The sequence below is a fragment of the Macaca mulatta genome, chromosome 1 (genome assembly GCF_049350105.2).
Source record: "Macaca mulatta isolate MMU2019108-1 chromosome 1, T2T-MMU8v2.0, whole genome shotgun sequence".
In the NCBI taxonomy this organism is placed as follows: Eukaryota; Metazoa; Chordata; class Mammalia; order Primates; family Cercopithecidae; genus Macaca; species Macaca mulatta.
In genome coordinates, this window is record NC_133406.1 from 103,990,643 (window position 1) to 104,009,502 (window position 18,860).

At 50.5% G+C, this 18,860-nt stretch overlaps 8 pseudogenes; all 8 read right to left on the bottom strand.

Moving 5' to 3' along the window:
• Nucleotides 1–301: 301 nt before the first annotated feature.
• On the bottom strand, nucleotides 302–420 carry LOC114675340 (5S ribosomal RNA; annotated as a pseudogene).
• Nucleotides 421–4,775: 4,355 nt separating this feature from the next.
• LOC114675079 (5S ribosomal RNA) lies at nucleotides 4,776–4,894 on the bottom strand (annotated as a pseudogene).
• Nucleotides 4,895–6,517: 1,623 nt separating this feature from the next.
• Nucleotides 6,518–6,633, bottom strand: LOC144338892 (5S ribosomal RNA; annotated as a pseudogene).
• Nucleotides 6,634–9,242: 2,609 nt separating this feature from the next.
• Nucleotides 9,243–9,361, bottom strand: LOC114674634 (5S ribosomal RNA; annotated as a pseudogene).
• Nucleotides 9,362–10,927: 1,566 nt separating this feature from the next.
• Nucleotides 10,928–11,045, bottom strand: LOC114674627 (5S ribosomal RNA; annotated as a pseudogene).
• Nucleotides 11,046–13,424: 2,379 nt separating this feature from the next.
• Nucleotides 13,425–13,540, bottom strand: LOC114675044 (5S ribosomal RNA; annotated as a pseudogene).
• Nucleotides 13,541–16,757: 3,217 nt separating this feature from the next.
• On the bottom strand, nucleotides 16,758–16,877 carry LOC114675096 (5S ribosomal RNA; annotated as a pseudogene).
• A 913-nt stretch (nucleotides 16,878–17,790) lies between these two features.
• LOC114674621 (5S ribosomal RNA) lies at nucleotides 17,791–17,909 on the bottom strand (annotated as a pseudogene).
• Nucleotides 17,910–18,860: the final 951 nt, after the last annotated feature.

Here is an 18,860-nt window from a genome sequence, read left to right on the forward strand (position 1 = left end):
GCAAAGAAGAAAAAAAGAAAGAAGAAAGAGAGAGAAAGAAAGAAAAGAAAGAAAGAAGGAAAGAAAGAAAGAAGAAAAAAGAAAGAAAAAAAGAAAGAAACAAAAGGAAGAAAAGAAAGAAGGAAAGAAAGAAGAAAGGAAGAAAGAAAAGAAAGAGAGAAAGAAAAAAGAAAGAATTAAAAAAGAAGAAAGAAAAAAGAGAGAAAGAAAATAGAAGAAAATAAAGATAGAAGAGAGAGAGTGAGACAGAAGGGAAGAAAGGAAGGTAGAAAAGAAAGAAAGAAATGAAAGAAAGCAAAAAAGCCTACAGTGCCCAGTATTTCCAGGTGGTCTCCCATCCAAGTACTAAACAGGCGCAACTCGGCTAAGCTTCCGAGATCAGATGAGATCAGGCGCGTTCAGGATGGTATGGCTGTAGACGCCGGCTGAGGCACCTGGTTGCCCCAAGAGCCCAGCCCAGCCATGCCCGCCGGCTTCCAGTGGGCACTGCCAGCCTGGTGCCACAGAGCTCGGATCAGGACCACCGAGTAGCCTGCCCGTGGTGTTCCCCCGGCTCCCAAGCTGCCGAGCTTCCACCATGTCAGGCCTGCTAGGAAGAGGGAGTGCTCAGAGGCATCAGGGCCCAGGGCCCATGATCTTTTGACACCGTCCGGCACTCCGCCCTGTCGCGGAAGCATTCTTTTGGATTCCTGGCCTCTGAGAAGCTCCTGAGAGGCCCCCTCTTGCCCAACCCACCCAGAGTCGTCAGGGCTGGCCAAGGACAAAGAACCAGCCCAGGTGCATGTGGCCTTTTTCTCACAATACCAGCACGATGGTCGCTTGTCCTCACCAGGACCGTGCCAGTGGGCAAGAGGGTGTGGGGGGTTGGGTATGGGGGATGGCCCTGCTTTGCCCCAGGTTGGCACTTGAGCTGGCATCTTGATACCCGGCCAGAGGGGCTGAGAGAAACCCAGACACACCCCACCACCACCAGGAGCAAATCCACTGCCCCACACAGAGACACACCCAAGGGCTCATGTGTGGGAACCCACAAATGCACATGCGCACACACACAGACACACACACACACATATGCACACACACAGAACCGGCTTGAAGGAGAACAAGGAAGAGATGGATGGAGATATTGAAACTGAGGGAGGGAGAGAGACAGCCATTGAAAGAGACAGGGGAGGAGGAGAGGGAAAGAGACAGAGAGGCAGAGAAAGAGAGAAGGAAAGAGACAGAGAGGCAGAGAAATAGAGCGGGACAGAGAAAGAGACAGAGACAGAGGGAATGCGTCAGAAGTAGGTCGAGTTGCAGGGTCAAACCAGGAAGAGAGAGGGGGAGGGAGAAAGAGAGCGAGAGCAATAGAGCCTTGGAGAGGGAGCATCATGCTCCGTTAGCCAGGGCCCTTTTGAGCAGGCCGGGATAGGGCGGAGGGTGCTTGTTCTGGACCAGAACAGTGTGGCCAGGCCGTCTATGTGAGAGGAGTAATGGAGCACTGAGACTGGTTTTTTCTTTGATTAATTGTTTCTTTGGACGTGGGTTTCGTGGGCTCTGTCCTTTGTTGGCACCTCCCTGTGCTCTTGGCACGGTGTGGAGGGCCCCTTGATTTCCAAAGTGCCCCCACCCATTAGGCAGGAGCCGTGGCATAGGGCATGCCCACGGGGCCCTCAAGTCCTTGGGATTTTAGTTTACACGAGGTTGGTGGCAATGGGAATCCGTGTGCACAGGGACTGTTCTCCTGGTGACTGACATAGCAATGTCCTTCCCCCAGATAAAGTAGGCCCTGCGCTTCGGAGCAGAGGTCTTGGCTGGTGTGTGTGGCACCCACTGCCCCTGCCAACCCATTTAACTCGTTTGGAATGTTGCAGCGGGGTCTGATGAGTGGATTGAATCACTTGTGCATTCCAGGAGTGGGAAGGCACTGCGAACAGCAGGGAACTCACGCCTGCGCCTTTGGGATCCGGCCCGCTGCCCTCCTGGGCTGGAGTGGGGCTCCCAGCAGAGTGGCAGCAAAGCCGAAGCGGTGGAGTCCTGCAGCCTGGTGATGGTTTGGTGACGGATCCCCAGGAGGAGGTCCCAGGCTGTGGTGGGTGTGTAGGCTGGCAATAAAGGGGGAGCAGAGTCAGGGGAAGTTGGGAAGCGTGGTGACAGTAGGGGGAAGGGGGGAGGGGGGAAGCCACAAAAGCCTACAGCAGGCCAGGCATGGTGGATCACACCTATAATTCCAGCACTTTGGGAGGCCGAGGCGGGTGGATCACAAGGTCAGGAGATCCAGACCAGCGTGGCTAACACAGTGAAACCCCATCTCTACTGAAACTACAAAACATAAGCTGGGTGTGGTGGCAAGCGCCTGTAGTCCCAGCTACTTGGGAAACTGAGGCAGGAGAATGGTGAGAACTCAGGAGTCAGAGATTGCAGTGAGCTGAGGTCGTGCCACTGCACTCCAACCTGGGTGACACAGTGACACACTGTCAAGAGAAAGAAGAAAGAAAGAAAGAAAGAAAGAAAGAAAGAAAGAAAGAAAGAAAGAAAGAAAGAAAGAAGAAAGAGAGAGAGAAAGAAAGAAAGAAAGAAAGAAAGAAAGAAAGAAAGAAAGAAAGAAAGAAAGAAAGAAAGAAAGGAATAAAGGAAGGAAGGAAGGAAGGAAGGAAGGAAGGAAGGAAGGAAGGAAGGAAGGAAGGAAGGAAGGAAGGAAGGAAGGAGAGAGAGAGAAGAAAGAAAGAAAGAAAGAAAGAAAGAAAGAAAGAAAGAAAGAAAGAAAGAAAGAAAGAAAGAGAGAAAGAAAGAAAGAGAGAAAGACAAAAAGGAAAGAAGGAAGGAAGAAATAAAGAAAGAAAGAGAAAGAAAAAGGAAGAAAGAAGGAAGCAAAGAAAGAAAGAATGATAGAGAAAGAAAGAAAGCAGGAAAGAAAGAGAAAAGAATGAAAGAAGGAAAGAAACAGAGAAAGAAAGAAAAGAAAGAAAAAGAAAGAAGAGAGAGAGAGAAGAAAAGAAAGGAAGGTAGAAAAGAAAGAAAGACAAGAAAGAAAGCAAAAAAGCCTACAGCACCTGGTATTCCCATGGTGTCTCCCATCCAAGTACTAAGCAGACCCACCTGTTTAGTTTCCAAGATCAGACGCTTTCAGAGTTGTATGGTCGTAGACGTGGGCAGAGGCACCTGGGTTCCCCAAGAGCCTGGTGCAGGCATGCCCACCTGCTTCCAGCCGGAACTGCCAGCCCAGGGCTGCCAGGCTCGGATCGGGTCCCCCGGGCCACTCACTCTCAGCCTCACCCCGATCCTGAGCTGCTGAGCTTCCACCATGTCAGGCCCGCTTGGAACAGGGAGTGCTCCCAGGCGTCAGGGCCCAGGGCCCATGATCCTAGGACACCGTCCGGTCCTCTGTCCTGTTGCAGAGGTATTCTTTTGGATCTCTGGTGGCTCAGGAGCTCCTGCAAGGCCCGCTCTTGCCCCACACAGCAATAGCCGTCAGGGCTGGCCAAGGGTGAACAGGTAGTCCAGTGGTGCATGGACTTATTCTCCCAACATAAACACCCAGACCTGCGCCTTTGGGGTCTGGCCCCCTGTCGTCCCAGGCTGGAGCTGGTCTCCTGGTGGGGTGGCGGCTAGGCAGAAGTGGTGGAATGCTGCCGCCCTATGATAATTTGGTGGTGCACCACCAGAGGGAGTTCCCCAGGTGCGTCGGGGGTGTAGGGGTACGATAAAGGGGGAGTGGAGTCAGGGGAGGTTGGAAAGCATGGCAATAGTAGAAGGAAACGAGGGAAGGGGGAAGCCACAAAAGTTTACTGCAGGCCGGGCGGGGTGGATCACAAATGTAATCCCATCACATTGGGAGGCCGAGGCATGTGGATCACGAGGTTAGGAGATCCAGACCAGCCTGGCTTACATGGTGAAACCCCGTCTCCACTAAAACTACAAAATATGAGTTGGGCGTGGTGGTAGGCACATGTATTCCCAGCTGCCAGGAAGACTGAGGCAAGAGAATGGTATTTACCCAGGAGGTGGAGCTTGAAGTGACCCGAGATCACGTCACTGCACTCCAACCTGGGTGACAGAGCGAGACCCCCTCTGGAAGAAAAGAAAGAAAGAAAGAAAAAAGAAAGAAAGAAAGAAAGAAAGAAAGAAAGAAAGAAAGAAAGAAAGAAAGAAAGAAAGAAAGAAAGAAAGAAAGAAAGAAAGAAAGAAAGAAAGAAAGAAGGAAGGAAGGAAGGAAGGAAGGAAGGAAGGAAGGAAGGAAGGAGAGAGAGAGAGAGAAAGAAAGAATTAAGAAAGAAAGAGACAGAAAGAAAAAAGAAAGAAAACAATGAAAGAAGAAATAAAGAAAGAAGGAAGGAAAGAAAGAGAGAAAGAAAAGAAAGAAAAGAGAGAGAAAGAGAGAAAAGAAAGAAAGAAGCAAAGAAAGAAGAAAGAAAGAGAGAAGCAAAGAAAAGGAAAGATGGAAACAAAGAAAGAAAGAAAAACAGAAAGAAAAAGAGAGAGAAGGAGAAAAAAGAAAAAAAGAAAGAAAAGGAAAGATAGAAGAAAGAAAGAAGAAAGAGAGAAAGAAAAGAAAGAAAGACGGAAATAAATCAAGAAAGAAAAACACAAAGAAAGAGAGAGTAAGTGAAGAAAAGAGAGAAAAGAAAGAAAGAAAGACAGAAGAAAGAAAGAAGAGAGAAAGAAAGAAAGAAAGAAAGAAAGAAAGAAAGAAAGAAAGAAAGAAAGAAAGAAAGAAAGAGAAAAAGAAAGTAGAGAGAGAGAAGGGAAGAAAGGAAGGTAAAAAAGAAAGAAAGACAAGTAAGAAAACCAAAAACCTACAGCACCTGGTATTCCCAGGCGGTCTCCCATGCAAGTATTAACCAGGCTGGACACTGCTTAGCTTCCAAGAACAGACGAGATCGGGCACATTCAGGGTGGTATGGCTGTAGATACCAGCAGAGGTGCCTGGCTGCCCCAAGAGCCCAGCCCAGCCATGCCCACTGGCTTCCAACTGGCATCACCATCCCAGGCCTGATGGGCTTGTATCAGGACCCACGAGGTTATTGCCGGTGGCCTTCCACCAGTTCCCGAGCTCCTGAGCTTCCACCACGTCAGGCCCGCTCATAACAGGGAGCACTCTGAGGTGTAAGGGTCCAGGGTCCATGATCCTGGGACACCGTCTGGTACTCCACCCTGTCACGGAGGTATTCTTTTGGATCCCTGGCTGCTCAGGAGCTCCTGCGAGGCCCCCTCTTGCCCCACCCAGCCACAGTCATCAGGGCTGGCCAAGGGCGAACAGGCAGCCCAGTGGCGCCTTGCCTTTTTCTCACAATGCCAACACCAGCGCCTGTGCCTTTGAGGTCTGGCCCCCTGCCCTCCCAGGCTGGAGCCTGGCTCCTGGCAGGGTGACGGCAAGGCATAAGTGGTGGAATGCTGCTCCTCGGTGGTGCTTTCGTGGCGCAACCCAGAAGGATGTCCACGGATGTGGCAGGGGTGTAGGGGCGCGATGATGGGAGAGCAGAGTCAGGGAACGTTGAGAATCATGGCAACAGTAGGGGGAAGGGAGGGAGGGGAGAAGCCACAAAAGCCTACAGTGAGCCGTTCGTGGTGAATAACGCTTATAATCCCAAGAATTTGGGATGCCGAGGTGGGTGGATCATGAGTTCAGGAGATCTAGACAAACCTGGCTAATACGGTGAAACCCCATCTCTACTAAAACTACAAAACATGAGCCAGGTGTGGTGGGGGGCACCTGTAGTCCCAGGTGCTTGGGAGGCTGAGACAGGAGAATGGCGAGCACCAGCGAGGCCAAGTTTTTAGTGAGCCAAGATCACGTCACTGCACACCAGCATGGGTGGTAGAGCGAGACTCAACCTGGAAGAAAAAGAAAGAAAGTAAAGAAAGAAAGAAGAAAGAAGGAAAGAAAGGAGGAAAGAAAGAAAGAAGGAAAGATAGAAAGAAAAATGAAAGAAAGAAAAAAGAAAGAAAGAAAGAAAGAAAGAAAGAAAGAAAGAAAGAAAGAAAGAGAAAGGAAGGAAGGAAGGAAGGAAGGAAGGAAGGAAGGAAGGAAGGAAGGAAGGAAGGAAGGAAGGAAGGGAGGAAGGGAGGGAGGGAGGGAGGGAGGGAGGGAGGGAAAGGAAGGAAGGAGGGAGGGAGAGAAAGAAAGAAAAGGAAGATAGAAGGAAAGAAAGAAGAAAGAAAAGAAAGAGAGAAAGAAGGAAGGGATGAAAGAAGTCAGAAAGAAAGAAAGATAAAAGGAAAGAAAGAAAGGGAGAAAGAAAGAAATAAGAAAGAAAGAGAGAAAGAAAAGAAAGAAAGTGAGAGAGGAAAGAAAGAAAAGAAAGAAAGCAAGAATTAAAGAAAAGAAAGGAAAAAGAGAGAAAGAAAAAGAAGAAAAAGAAAGACAGAAAGAGCGAGAAAGAATGAAAAGGAAGAGAGAAAGAAGAAGGAAAGTAAGAAAGACAGAAAGGAAGAAAGAAAGAGGGAAAGAAAGAAAAGAAAGGAAGAAAGAAGAAAGAGAGAAGGAAAGAAAGGAAGGTAAAAAAGAAAGAAAGACAAGAAAGAAAGCAAAAAAAGGCTACAGCACCTGGTCCCAGGCGGTCTCCCATCCAAGCACTAAAGGGGCCCGACCCTGCTAAGCTTCCAAGATCAGACAAGATTGGGCACGTTCAGGGTGGTATGGCTGTAGATGCTGGCAGAGGTGCCTGGCTGCCCCAAGATCCCGGCTCAGCCCTGCCGGCTGGCTTTCAGCCGGCACTGCCAGGCCAGTGCTGCAGGGCTCGGATCAGGACCCTTGAGATGCTCGCCCGCAGCCGTCCCCCGGCTCCCGAGCTTCCAAGCTTCCACTACGTCAGATCTGCTTCCAAGAAGGAGTGCTCAGAGGCGTCAGAGCCCAGGGCCCCCAATCATGGGATGCTGTCCGGTACTCCGCCCTGTCGGGGAGGTATTCTTTTGGATTCCTGGCCACTCAGGAGCTCCTGAGAAGCCCCCTCTTGCCCGACCCACCCAGAGTCATCAAGGCTGGCCAAGGGCAAAGAGTCAGCCCAGCCCTGCATGGCCTTTTTCTCCCAACACCCCCACAATGGTCGCTTGTCCTTACCACGACCGTGCCGGTGGGCAAGAGGGCATGGGGGGTTGGGGGTTGGGTGATGACCCTGCTTTGCCCCAGGCTGTAACTAGAGTTGGTAGCCTGATCCCCTGTGAGAGGGGCTGGGAGAAACCCAGACACGCACCACCACCAGGAGCAAATCCAAAGACCCATACACAGACACAACTGGGCCCTCCCATGTGGGAACCCATGTGAACACACACATATACACACACACACACACACAAACACCTGCACGCACACACAAACGGCTTGAAGGAGAGCAAGGAAGAGATGGATGGAGAGATTGAAACCGAGAAAGGGAGACACACAGTGATGGAGACAGGGGATGGGGAGAGTTAAAGAGACAGACAGAGAGTCAGAGAAAGAGAGGGAACAGGGAAAGAGAGAGACAGAGGGAAGGTGACAGAAGTAGCACAAGGTGCAGGGGCAAACCCAGAAGAGAGAGGGGGAGGAAGTTAGAGAGTAAGAGCGATAGAGCCTTGGAGAGGGAGCACCATGATCCATTAGCCAGGGCCCTTTTGAGCAGACCGGGATAGGATGGAGGGGGCTTGGGCTGGGCCAGAACAGGGTGGCCAGGACGTCCATGTGAGAGGAGCAATAGAGCACGGAGATGGGTTATGTGGTGGATTAATTGCTTGCTTTGGAGGTGGGTTTCATAGGCTCCTTAATTTGTTGGCACCACCGTGTGCTCTTAGTGCAGTGCGGTTGGCCCCCTGATTTGCAGAGTGCACCCGACCAATTGGCCGGAGCAATGGCACCAGGCGTGTCCACAGGGCCTGAGGCCTGGGTCTCTGGCGTGTCCTCTGGACTAGAGTTTACACGAAGTTGGTGGCAATGGGAATCTCGCTGCACAGGGAATGTTTTCCTAGTGGCTGGTGAAGCAATGTCCTTCTGGATAAAGCAGTCCTTGCGTTCTGGAGCAGAGGTCTTGGCTGGCATGTGTGGCACCCGCTGCCCCTGCCCAAACCCTCCCCTCGTTTGGAAGGTTGCAGTGGAGCTCGATGAGTGGATTGAATTCCCTGGGCGTTCAGGGAGTGGGAAAGCACCGCGAACAGCAGGGAACCCATGACTGCACCTTTGGGGTTCAGCCTCCTGCCCTCCCGTGCAGGAGCCGGACTCCTGCCAAGGCAACAGCTAGGCATTAGTGGTGCTGCTGCCCGGTGGTGCTTTGGTGGCACACCCCCAGAAGGAGGTCCCCAGATGTGGTGGGGGTGTAGGGGCATGATGATGGGGGAGCAGAGTCAGGAGAGGTTGGGAACCATAGTGACAGTAGGGGGAAGTGAGGGAGGGGGGAAGTCACAAAAACCTACAGCAGGCTGGGTGCGGTAGATCATGCCTGTAATCCCAGCACATTGGTATGCCCACACGGGTGTATCACGAGGTCAGGAGATCCAGACCAGCCTGGCTTACACGGTGAAACCCCATCTCTACTAAAACTACAAAACATCAGCCGGGTGTGGTGGCGGTCGCATATAGTCCCAGGTGCTCGGGAGGCTGAGGTAGGAGAATGGTGTGAACCCGGAAAGCGGAGCTTGCAGTGAGCCGAGATTGCACCACAACACTCCAGCATGGATGACAGAGAGAGGTTTCATTGGGAAGAAAAAGAAAGAGAGAAAGAGAGAAAGAAAGGAAGGAAGGAAGAAAGAAGGAAAGACAGAAAGAAAGAAGGAAAGACAGAAAGAAAGACAGAAAGAAAGAGAGAAAAGAAAGAAAGAAAGAAAAGAAAGGAAGGAAGGAAGGAAGAAAGGAAGAAAGAAAGAAAGAAAGAAAGAAAGAAAGAAAGAAAGAAAGAAAGAAAGAAAGAAAGAAAGAAAGAAAGAAAGAAAGAGAAAGAGAGAGAGAGAAAGGAAGGAAGGAAGGAAGGAAGGAAGGAAGGAAGGAAGGAAGGAAGGAAGGAAGGAAGGAAGGAAGGAAGGAAGTTAGATTGAAATAGAGGAAAGAAAGAAAAAAGAAGGAAAGAAAGAAGGAATGAAAGAAATCAAGAAAGAAAGAAAAGAAAGAAGGAAATAAAGAAAGGGAGTGAGAGAGAATGAAAGAAACAAAAGAAAGACAGAAGGAAAGAAAGACGAAAGAAAGAAAGAAAGATGGAAAGAAAGACAGAAAGAAAGAAAAGAAAGAAAGATGACAGAGAGAGAGAAGGAAAGAAAGGAAGGTAGAAAAGAAAGAAAGACAAGAAAGAAAGCAATAATAACTACAGCACCCGGTATTCCCAGGCGGTCTCCCATCTAAATACCAACCAGGTCCTACCCTGCTTAGCTTCCGAGATCAGATGAGATGGGGCACGTTCAGGGTTGTGTGTCCAGAGAAGCTGACAGAAGCACCTGGCTGACACAAGAGACCGACCCAGCCATGCCTGCCAGCTTCCAACCAGCATCGCCTGCCCGGTGCCTCCCAGCTCATATCGGGACCCCCGAGCCGCTCGTCCATGGCATTCCCCTGGTTCCCGAGCTGCCAAACTTCCACCATGTCGGGCCTGCTGGGAACAAGGAGTGCTCCAAGGCGTCAGGGCCCAGGGACCAGCATCCTGGGAATCCGTCCGTTCCTCCACCCTGTCGCAGAGGTACTCTTTTGGATCCCTGGTGGCTCAGGAGCTCCTGCAAGGCTCCCTCTTGCCCACCCAACCAGAGCCATCAGGGCTGGCCAAGGGTAAACAGACAGCCCAGCAGCGTGTGGCCTTTTTCTCACAACGCCAACACCTGGGCCTGTGCCTTTGGGGTCCAGCCCCTGCCCTCCCAGGCTGGATCTGGGCTCCTGGCTGGGTGGCAGCTTGGCAGAAGTGGTGGAATGCTGCTGACCAGTTGTGTTTTGCTGGTGTACCCATAGAAGGAGATCCCTGACTGTGATGGGGGTGTAAGGGCACGATTAAATGGGAGCAGAGTCAGGGGAAGTCGGGAAACATGGCGACAGTAGGCAGAAGGGAGGGAGAGGGGAAGCCACAAAAGCCTACAGCAGTCCGGGCTCAGTGGATCACTCCTGTATCCAGCACTTTTTGTGGCCGAGGCGTGTGGATCATGTAGTCAGGAGATCCAAACCAGCCTGGTTAACACGGTGAAACCGCACCTCTACTAAAACTACAAAACATGAGCCAGGCGTGGTGGCCGTGCCTGTAATCCCAGCTGCTCGGGATGCTTAGGCAGGAGAATAGCATGAACCCAGGAGGAGGAGCTTGCAGTGAGTGGAGATCGTGCCACTGCAGTCCAGCCTGGGTGACAAGCAAGACTCTGTCTGGAAGAAAAAGGAAAAAAACAAGATAAGGCAGAAAGAAAGGCAGAAAGAAAGGCAGAAAGGCAGAAAGGCAGAAAGGCAGAAAGGCAGAAAGAAAGAAAGAAAGAAAGAAAGAAAGAAAGAAAGAAAGAAAGAAAGAAAGAAAGAAAGAAAGAAAGAAAGAAAGAAAGAAAGAAAGAAAGAAAGAAAGAAAGAAAGAGAGAGAGAAAGAAAGAAAGAAAAAGAGAGAGAAAGAAAGAAAGAAAGAAAGAAAGAGAAAGAAAGAAAGAAGAAAGAAAGAAAGAAAGAAAGAAAGAAAGAAAGAAAGAAAGAAGAAATTGAGAAGGAAAGAAAGAACAAAGAAGGAAAGAGAGAAAGAAGGAAAAGAAGGAAAGAAAGAAAACAAAGAAAGAAGACAGGAAGGAAAGAAAGACAGAAAGAGAGAAAGAAAGAAAGAAGGACGGAAAGGAGGAAAGAAAGAGAGAGAAAGAAAGAATGAAAGAAAAGAAAGAAGAAAGAAAGAAAAGAAAAAAGAAGGAAAGAGAGAAAGTAAAGAAAGAGGAAAAAAGAAGAAGGAAGGAAAGAAAGAGAGAAAGAAAAGAAAGAGAGAGAGAGAGAAGGAAAGAAAGGCAGGTAGAAAGGAAGGAAAGACAAGAAAGAAAACAAAAAAGCCTACAGCACCTGGTATTCCCAGGTGGTCTCCCATCCAAGTGCTAACCAGGCCCCACACTGCTAAGCTTCCGAGATTAGACGAGATCGGGCGGGTTCAGGTGGCATGCCCGTAGATGCCAGCAGAGGCACCTGGCTGCCCCAACAGCCCTGCCCAGCCATGCCTGCCGGCTTCAAACTGGCACTGCCAGCCCAGGGATGCCAGGCTCATATTCGAACCCCCAAGCAGCTCACCCTCGGCCTTCCCCAGGCTCCCGAGCTCCCGAGCTTCCACCATGTCAGGCCCGCTTGGAACAGGGAATTGGTCCAAGGTATCAGGGCCCAGGGCCCACGATCCTGGGACCCCATCCGGTCATCTGCCCTGTCACCAAAGTACTCTTTTGAATACCTCGTAGCTCAGGAGCTTCTGTGAGGCCCCCTATTGCCCCACCCACCCAGAGCCCTCAGGGCTGGCCAAGGGCAAACAGGCAGCTGAGCAGCGCGTGGACTTTTTCTCAAAACAACTCCATGGTCGTTTATCCCGACCAAGACCCGCCTGGTGGGCAAGAGGGCGTGGGGAGTTGTGGTTTGGGGGATGGCGCTGCTTTGCCCCAGTCTGGCACTAGAGCTGGCAGCCTGATCTCCAGGGAGAGGGGCTGAGAGAAACCCAGACACACACCAACACAACCAGGAGAAAATCCACAGCCCCACACACAAACACACCCAGGCTCTCACACGCAGTAACACACACACACATGCGCACACACACAGATACACACTCACACACACGCACACATGCATGCACACACAAACGGCTTGAAGGAAAGCAAGGAAGAGATGGTTGGTGAGATTGAAACCGAAGGAGGGAGAGAGACATCCATCAAGAGAGACAGGGGAAGGGGAGAGGGAAAGAGACAGACAGAGATTCAGAGAAAGATAGTGGGACAGAGAAAGAGAGAGAGACAGAGAGACAGAGGGAAGGCTACAGAAGTAGTGGGAGGTGCAGGGGCAAACCCAGAAGTGAGAGGGGGAGGGAGCTAGAGAGCAAGAGTGATAGAGACTTTGAGAGGGAGCACCCTGCTCCTGTAAGCAGGGCCCTTTTGAGCAGACCGGGGTAGGGTGGAGGGGGCTTGGGCTGGTCCAGAACAGGGTGGCCAGGCCAGCCATGCGAGAGGAGAAATGCAGCACTGATACGGAGAATGTCTTGGATTAATTGTTTGTTTTGGACGTGGGTATCATAGGCTCCTTCCTTTGTTGGCACCTCCCTGTGCTCTTGGTGCGGTGCAGTGGGCCTGTTGGATTTGCAGAGTGCGCCCGCCCATTTAGCAGGAGCTGTGGAACCAAGCGTGACCACGGGGCCCAAGGCCTGGGTCTCTGGTGTGTCCTCAGAACTGGAATTTGCACGACAATGGTGGCAATGGGAATCTGGGTGCACAGGGACTGTTTTCCTGGTGGCTGGCAGAGCAATGTCCTTCCCCCAGATAAAGTGGCCCCTGCGTTCTGGAGTGGAGGTGTTGGTTGGCGTGTGTGGCATGGGCTTCCCCTGCCCACCACTTCCCCAAGTTTGGAAGGTTGCAGTGGTGCCCGATGAGTGCATCGAATCTCCTGGGCGTTCTGGGAGCGGTAAGGCAATGTGAACAGCAAGGAACCTGTGCCTGCACCTTTATGGTCTGGCCCCCTGACCTCCTGGGATGGACCCGGGCTCCTGGCATGGTGGCGGTGAGGCAGAAGTGGGAGGCTGCTGCCAGTGGTGCTTTGGTGGTGGACCCCCAAGCTGATGTCCCCGTCTGCGGCAGTGTTGTAGGAGGGCGATAAAGTGGGAGCAGAATCCGGGGAATTTGGGAAGCATGGCGACAGTGGGAAAAGGGAGGGATGGTTGAAACCACAAAAGACTACAGCAGGCCTGGCTCCATAGATCACGGCTGCAACCACAGCACGTTGGAATTCCGAGGAGTGTGGATCACGAGGTCAGAAGATCCAGACCAGCCTCGCTAACACGTTGAAACCCCATCTCTACTAAAACCACAAAACATGAGGCCGTCGTGGGGGTGGGCACCTGTAGTCCCTGCTGCTCAGGAGGCTGAGACAGGAGAATGGTGTGAACATGGGAGATGGAGCATGAAGTGAGCCGAGATTGCACCACTGCACTCCACCCTGGGTGATAGAGCGAGACACCGTCTAGAAGAAAAGAAAGAAAGAAAGAAAGAAAGAAAGAAAGAAAGAAAGAAAGAAAGAAAGAAAGAAAGAAAGAAAGAAAGAAAGAAAGAAAGAAAGAAAGAAAGAAAGAAAGAAAGAAAGAAAGAAAGAAAGAAAGAAAGAGAGAAAGAAAGAAAGAAAGAAAGAGAAAGAGAGAAGAAAGAAATAGAGAAAGAAAAGAAAGAAGGAAAGATAAAAGAAAGAAAGAGAGAGAGAAAGAAAGAAAGAGAGAAGGAAAGAAAGAGAGAAAGAAAGAAAAAAGAAAGAAGAGAGAGAGAAGGAAAGAAAGGAATGTGGAAAAGAAAGACAAGAAAGAAAAAAAAATCTACAGCACCCGGTATTCCCAGGTGGTCTCCCATCCAAATACTAACAAGGTCAAACCCTGCTTAGCTTCCGAGATCAGAGATCCCGTGCGTTCAGGGTGGTATGGCCGTAGATGCTGGCAGAAGCACCTGGCTGCCACAAGAGCCTGGCCCAGCCATGCCTGCTGGCTTCCAGCCGGTACCTCCAACCTGGGGCCTCCGGGCTCGTATCAGGATCCTGGACCCACTAGCCCATGGCCTTCCCCTGGGTCCCGAGCTCCCGAGCTCGCACCACATCTGGCCCACTTGGAACAGGTAGGGGTCCGAGGCATCAGGGCCCAGGGCCCAGGGCCCACGATCCTGGGACACCGTCTGGGCCTACACCCTGGCGCAGTGGTATTCTTTTGGATCCCTGGTGGCTCAGGAGCACCTGCTAGGCCCGCTCTTGCCCCACACAGCAAGAGCCGTCAGGGCTGGCCAAGGGCGAACAGGCATCCCAGTGGCACATTGACTTTTTCTCATAACACCAATACCCAGGCCTGTGCCTTTGGGGTCTGGCCCCTGCCCTCCCAGGCTGGAGCCAGACTCCTGGTGGGGTGGCGGCTAGACGGAAGTGTTGGAATGCTCCTGCCCGATGGCACTTTGGTGGCGCACCACCAGAGGGAGTTCCCTGGGTGCTTTGGGGGTGCAGGGGCGTGATAAAGGGGGGGCAGAGTCATGGCGATAGTAGAGGGACGGAAGGGAGGGGGAAAGCCACAAAAGTCTACTGCAGGCTGGAAGGGGTGGATCACGAATGTAATCCCATCACTTTGGGAGGCCGAGGCGTATGGATCACGAGGTCAGGAGATCCAGACCAGCCCAACTTACATGGTGAAACCCCATCTCTACTAAAACTACAAAACATGACCCAGGTATGGTGGTGGGCACATGTATTCCCAGCTGCTTGGGAGACAGAGGCAAGAGAATGGCGTTTACCCGGGAGGTGGAGCTTGAAGTGACCCGAGATTGCATTACTGCACTCCAGCCTGGGTGACAGAGTGAGACCCCTTCTGGAAGAAAAAGAAGGAAGGAAAGAAAGAAAGAAAGAAAGAAAGAAAGAAAGAAAGAAAGAAAGAAAGAAAGAAAGAAAGAAAGAAAGAAAGAAAGAAAGAAAGAAAGAAAGAAAGAAAGAAAGAAAGAAAGAAAGAAAGAAAGAAAGAAAGAAAGAAAGAAAGAAAGAAAGAAAGAAAGAAAGAAAGAAAGAAAGAAAGAAAGAAAGAGAAAGAAAGAGAAAGAAAGAAAGAAAGAAAGAAAGAAAGAAAGAAAGAAAGAAAGAAAGAAAGAAAGAAAGAAAGAAAGAAAGAGAGAGAGAGAGAGAGAGGGAGGGAGGGAGGGAGGGAGAGAGGGAGGAAGGGAGGAAGGAAGGAAGGAAAGAAAGAAAGAGGAGAAAGAAAAGAAAGAAAGAATTAAAAAAGGAGAAATAAAGAAAGAGACAAACAAAAGAAACAAATGAAGAAGGAAAGAAAGAAGAAAGAAAGCGAGAAAGAAAGAAAAGAAAGAAAAATGGAAAGAAAGAAAGAGAAAAAAGAAAGAAACAAAAGAAAGAAGGAAAGATAGAAGAAAGACAGAGAGAAAGAAAGAGAGAAAGAAAGAAAGAAGGAAAGAAAGAAAGAAAGAAAGAAAGAAAGAAAGAAAGAAAGAAAGAAGAGAAAGAGAGAGAGAAGGTAAGAAGGAAGGTGGAAAAGAAAGAAAGACAAGAAAGAAAGCCAAAAACCTACAGCACCCAGTATTCCCAGCCAGTGTGCCTTGGAAGTCCTAACCAGGCCAGACCCTGCTTAGGTTCCAAGAACAGACGAGATCGCGCACATTCAAGGTGGTATGGCTGTAGACGTGGGCAGAGGTGCCTGGCTGTCCCAAGAGCCTGGCCCAGCCATGACCACAGGCTTCCAACTGACATCACCAGCTCAGGCCCGACAGGCTCGTATCGGGATCCATGAGGCACTGGCCCACGACCTTCCACTGGCTCCCAAGGTCACGAGCTTCCACCACATTGGGCCTGCTCATAACAGGGAGCACTCTGAGGTGTCAGGGCCCAGGTCCCAGGCCCCATGATCCTGGGACACAGCCCAGTCCTCTGCCATGTTACAGAGGTATATTTTTGGATCCCTGATGGCTCAGGAGCTCCAGCAAGGCCCCCTCTTACCCCACCCAACCAGAGCCCTCAGGGTTGACCAAGGGTGAACATGCGGCCTAGCGGTGGATGACGTTTTTCTCACAATGACAACAGCAGTGCCTGTGCCTTGGTGCTCCAGCCCCCTGCACTCCCAGTCTGGAACCAGGCTCCTGGCGGGGCGACGGCTAGGCATAAGTGGTGGAATGCTGCTGCTTGGTGGTGCTTTGGTGGCACAACCCAGAAGGATGTCCCCAGATGTGTGTAGGGGCACGATGATTGGGAAGCACAGTCAGGAGAGGCTGGGAATCATGGTAACAGTAGGGGGAAGGGAGGGAGGGTGGAAGCCACAAAAGCCTACAGCAGGCTGTGCGTGGCAGATCACGCCTGTAATCCCAGGATTTTGGCATGCTGAGGCAGGTGGATCATGAGTTCAGGAGATCTAGACAAACCTGGCTAATACGGTGAAACCCCATCTCTACTAAAACTACAAAACATGAGCCGGGCATGGTGGCAGGTGTCTGTAGTCCCAGGTGCTCGCGAGGCTGAGGCAGGAGAATGGCGAGAACCAGGGAGCCCAAGGTTTTAGTGAGCCGAGATTGTGCCATTGCACTCCAGCATTGGTGACAGAGTGAGACTCCATCTGGAAAGAAGAAAGAAAGAAAGAAAGAAAGAAAGAAAGAAAGAAAGAAAGAAAGAAAGAAAGAAAGAAAGAAAGAAAGAAAGAAAGAAAGAAAGAAAGAAAGAAAGAAAGAAAGAAAGAAAGAAAGAAAGAAAGAAAGAAAGAAAGAAAGAAAGAAAGAAAGAAAGAAAGAAAGAAAGAAAGAAAGAAAGAAAGAAAGAAAGAAAGAAAGAAAGAAAGAAAAGAAAGAAAGAAAGAAAGAAAGAAAGAAAGAAAGAAAGAAAGAAAGAAAGATTGATTTAAAGAAAGAAAAAACAAAGAAAAGGATGAAGAAAAGAAAGAAAGAGACGAAGGAAACAAAGAAAAGAAAGAAGGAAAGAAAGAAGAAAGAAAGAGAGAAAGAAAAGAAAGAAAGAAGGACGGAAAGAAAGAAAGAGGGAGACAGAAAGAAAGAATGAAAAGAAAGATGGAAACAAAGAAAGTAAGAAAAAAGAAGGAAAGAAAGAAAGAGAGAAAGAAAGAAAAGAAAGAAATGAGAGAGAGAAGTAAAGAAAGGAAGGTAGAAAAGAAAGAAAGCAAAAAAGACTACAGCACTCAGTATTCCTAGGCGGTCTCCCATCCAAGGTACTAACCAGGTCCTAACCTGCTTAGCTTCCAAGATCAGACGAGATTGGGAGCATTCAGGGTGGTATGTCTGTAGACGCTGGCAGAGGTGCCTTGCTGCCCCAAGAGCCCCCACCCCAGCCATGCCTGCCAGCTTCCAGCTGGCACCGCCAGCCCAGGGTTTCCGGGTGCCCGCGGCCTTTCCCCACCTCCCGAGCTGCCAAGTTCCACCACAATGGTTCTGCTCAGAACAGGGAGCACTCCTAGGCATCAGGGCCCAGGGACCATGATCCTGGGACCCCATCCGGTCCTCTGCCATGTTGCCGAGACACTCTATTGGATCCCAGGGTGCTCAGAAGCTCCTGTGAGGCCCCCTGTTGCTCCACCAACCCAGAGCTGTCAGGGCTGGCCAAGAGTGAACAGCCAGCCCAGTGGCATGGCTTTTTTCTCACAACACCCCCACCACGGTCGTTTGTCCTGACCAAGACCCGGCCAGTGGGCAAGAGGGCACGGGAGTTTCGGGGTTGGGAGATGGCCCTGCTTTCCCACATGGCTGGCACTAGAGCCGGCAGCCTGATTCCTGGTGAGAGCTGCTGAGAGAAACCCAGTCACACCCCACAATCACCAGGAGAAAATCCCCAGAGGCGGAGCTTGCACTGAATCGAGATCGTGCCACTGCTCTCCAGCCTGGGTGACAGAGCGAGACTCTGTCTGGAAGTAAAAGAAAGAAAGAAAGGAAGGAAGAAAGAAAGCAAGAAAGAAAGAGAGAGAGAAAAAAAGAAAGAAAGAAAAGAAAGAAAGAAGAAATAAATGAACGAAAGAAGGAAAGAAAGAAAGAAAAGAAAGAAAGAAGGAAAGAAAGAAGAAAGAAATGAACGAAAGAAAGAAGGAAGGAAAAGAAAGAAAGAAAGAAAGAAAGAAAGAAAGAAAGAAAGAAAGAAAGAAAGAAAGAAAGAAAGAAAGAAAGAAAGAAAGAGAAAGAAAGGAAGGTAGAAAAGAAAGAAAGCAAAAAAGCCTATGGAACCTGGTACTCCCAGTGGGTCTCCCATCCAAGTATTAACCAGACCTGACCCTGCTTAGCTTCCGAGATCAGATGAGATCGGGCACGTTCAGAGTGGTATGGTGGTAGACACTGGCAGAGGTGCCTGGCTGACCCAGGAGCTCGGCTCTGCCATGCCTGCCGGCTTCCAGGTGGCACTGTTGGCCTAGGGCTACCAGGCTGGGATCAGGACCCCCATGCTGCACACCCACAGCCTTCCCTCTGGCTCCCAAGCTCCCGAGCTTCCACCACGTCGCACCTGCTCGGAACAGGGAGTGCTCCAAGGCATCAGGGTCCAGGGCTCACATTCCTGGGATCCCATCTGGTCCTCCACCCTGTTGGGGAGGTATTCTTTTGGTACCTGGCTGCTCCAGAGCACTGTGAAGGGTTTCTCTTGGATTAATTGCTTGCTTTGGAAGTGGGTTTCGTAGGCTCCTTCCTTTCTGGGCACCTCCATCTGATCTTGGTGTGGTTCACTGGGCCCCTTGATTGGCAGAGTTCGCCCGTCCATTTGGCGGGAGCTGTGGCAATGGGCGTGCCCATGGGACCCAAGGTCTGGGTCTGTGGATTGTCCTCGGGACTACAGTTACACGAAGATGGTGGCAATGGGAATCCGGGTGCACAGGGACTGTTTTCCTGGTGGCTGGTGAAGCAATGTCCTTCCCCGAATAAAGCAGCCCCGGCATTCTGGAGCAGAGGTCTTGGCTGGCATGTGTGGCACCCGCTGCCCCTGCCCACCCCTTCCCCTGGTTCGGAAAGTTGTGGCAGCACCCAATGAGTGGATTGAATCACCTGGTCATTCCCGGAGCAGGAAGGCACAGCAAACGGCAGGGAACCCGTGCTTGCACGTTTGGGGTCCAGCACCCTGCACTCCTGGAGTGGAGCCAGGCTTCTGGAGGGGCGGTGGTGAGGTGGAAGTGGTGGGATTCTGATGCCCAATGGTGTTTTGGTGGCGGAAACCCAGGAGGAAGTCCCAGGCTGTGGCGCATGTAAGCAGGTGTAAGCAGGTGATAAAGTGGGAGCAGAGTCAGGGGAGTTGGGAA